The sequence below is a fragment of the Schistocerca serialis genome, chromosome 3 (genome assembly GCF_023864345.2).
Source record: "Schistocerca serialis cubense isolate TAMUIC-IGC-003099 chromosome 3, iqSchSeri2.2, whole genome shotgun sequence".
Taxonomy (NCBI): Eukaryota; Metazoa; Arthropoda; class Insecta; order Orthoptera; family Acrididae; genus Schistocerca; species Schistocerca serialis.
Genome location: NC_064640.1, coordinates 434,856,557 through 434,859,280, shown reverse-complemented (window position 1 = coordinate 434,859,280; position 2,724 = coordinate 434,856,557). Strand labels below are relative to the sequence as shown.

At 43.0% G+C, this 2,724-nt stretch overlaps 1 non-coding gene across 1 annotated transcript; it reads right to left on the bottom strand.

Annotated features, from left to right (window-relative positions):
• Positions 1–222: 222 nt before the first annotated feature.
• Trnas-gga (transfer RNA serine (anticodon GGA)) lies at positions 223–297 on the bottom strand. The gene has a single exon. It is a non-coding gene; the product is annotated as a tRNA-Ser (tRNA).
• Between the last annotated feature and the right edge of the window lie 2,427 nt (positions 298–2,724).

Below are 2,724 nucleotides of genomic sequence, written 5' to 3'. Positions count from 1 at the left end.
AAAAGCAATATTTGTTTTGAAAGACGCATTTGGCCTCATTTTATTAACGCATCATCAGAGGCCTGAAATACATACGCATATTCAATGTATGCAGCACTTTTAATCTAACATACTCTACTATAGTACTGTAAGCTATAAATAGTTCTGATTTATCCAGAATGAGATTTTCACTCTGCAGCGGAGTGTGCGCTGATATGAAACTTCCTGGCAGATTAAAACTGTATGCCCGACCGAGACTCGAACTCGGGACCTTTGCCTTTCCCGGGCAAGTGCTCTACCAACTGAGCTACCGAAGCACGACTCGCGCCTGGTACTCACAGCTTTACTTCTGCCAGTACCTCGTCTCCTACCTTCCAAACTTTACAGAAGCTCTCCTGCGAACCTTGCAGAACTAGCACTCCTGAAAGAAAGGATATTGCGGAGACATGGCTTAGCCACAGCCTGGGGGATGTTTCCAGAATGTGTGTGTGCGCATTATGTCAGCTCTTGGTCCAAGTTTAGTAGTGAGTTGTTGTTTATATGTATCTGATCATATATCAGTTGCTTGCTCGAGGCTAGCGCTTTTTTAATGTGATTTTTCTCTTGTATAGGGATGAGACTTTTATTGTGATTGTTTGTTCTGGTTGTTTTCGCGTCTTGCTCTACATCTGTGGGGGTGACGGCTATACTGTTTTAAATGACCTGCAAGTGTGGAGTTATTAGTGTCATGCTGAGTGGCCGAGCGGTTCTAGGCGCTACAGTCTGGAACCGCGCGACCGCAACGGTCGCAGGTTCGAATCCGGCCTCGGGCATGGATGTGTGTGCTGTCCTTAGGTTAGTTAGGTTTAAGTAGTTCTAAGTTCTAGGGGACTGATGACCACAGCAGTTAAGTCACATAGTGCTCAGAGCCATTTGAACCATTTTGTCATGCCGACAATATCTGATACGTTCTTTATATCTTGTGTTAAAACTGCTGCTTGTCATTGCAACGTAAATAGCATTGCAGCTTTGTCACTTAAGCTGATACATCGCTGATTCTTGGATTTTCTCTATCTTGGACATTCAGTTGCTCCACTATGTACGAAGGGTATTCGTTGTATATGCTATACAAAGGTCGTGCCTCTTTAGAATATGTAAAGCATTTTGTCTCAGTTTGTGTGCACGTGTCATTGTGCACGAGGGCCCTTTCTTTTGTCTAGTGCGGTTTGCATGTGTATGTGTTGGCTTTGAAGGTGGTCTTTAGATATTTGTATCTCCCTGTATTGTGATGTGTGTGTGTGTTTTCTGTCAAGTACTTCAGTTTCAGTTTCGTAAAGCAGCTTGTCTACTATTTGTGTGTCGCGCCCATTATTCATTGTCTCTCGTTAAGTGAGATCATATTTACTTAGTACTGCATGTTTTTTAGCGCAGCTTGCTTTTGGTTATACAGATGTTCAAATGTGGAACGTACATCTACATGGATACTCTGCAAATCACACTCAAGTGCACCGGCCAGTGTGGCCGAGCGGATCTAGGCGCTGCAGTCTGGAACCGCGGGACCGCTTCGGTCGCAGGTTCGAATCCTGCCTCGGGCATGGATGTGTGTGATGCCCTTAGGTTAGTTAGGTTTAAGTAGTTCTAAGTTCTAGGGTACTCATGAACTCAGCTGTTAAGTCCATAGTGCTTAGAGCCATTTCAACACTCAAGTGCAGTAATTCCACTCTTGAACAGCGCTCGGAAAAAACGAACAGCTACATCTTTCTGTGCGAGCTCTGATTTCTCTTATTTCGTTATGAAAATCGTTTCTTCCTATGTAGGTAGGCATAAAATATTTTCGCATTCGGAGGGGAGAGTTGGTAATGGAAATTTCGTGAGAAAGTTCCGCCGCAACGAAAAACGATTTTGTTTTAATGGTCCCCATCTCAAATCCTGTATCATGTCCGTGACACTCTCTCCTCTATTTCGCGATAATACAAAAGTGCTGCTCTTCTTTGAACATTCTCGATGTACTCCGTTAATCCTATCTGGTAAGGATCCCAGACCGAACAGCAGTACCCGAGGGCTGACGAGCGTACTGTGGGCAGTCTTATTAGTCGGTCTGTTACATGTTCTAAGTGTTCTGCCAATAAAACGCAGTCTTTGGTTTGCCTTCCGTACAACATTTTCTGTGTTCGTAATTGTAATTCCTAGGTATCTGGCTAAATTTACCTCCTTTAGATTAGACTGATTTATACTGTAACCGGAGTTTAATTACTTAAAGTCGATTGCCAGTCTTCGTACCATTCAGATATCTTTACTAAATCGTTTTGCAATTTGTTTTGATCTTCTGAAGAGTTTACTAGACGCCAAACGACAGCATCATGTGGAAACAACCTACGACGGATGGTCAAACTGTATCCTAAGTCGTTTAGATAGATAAGGAACAGCAGAGGCCTATAACACTACCTTAGGGAACGCCAGAAATCATTTCCGTTTTACTCGATGACTTTCCGTCATTTACTAAGAACTGTGACCTCTCTGAGAGGAAATCACGCATTAGTCACAAAACTGAAACGATATTCCATTAGCACGTAATTTCACTACAAGCCGCTTGTGTGGCACAGTGTCAAAAGCCTTCTGGAAATCTATAAATACGGAATCAATTGGAAATCCCGCGTCGATAGCGCTCAAAACTTCGTATGAGTAAAGAGCTAGTTGTGTTCCACAAGAACGATGTTTTGTATATCCGTGTTGACTGTCTCAATAGCTCGTTCTCTTCGAGGTAAT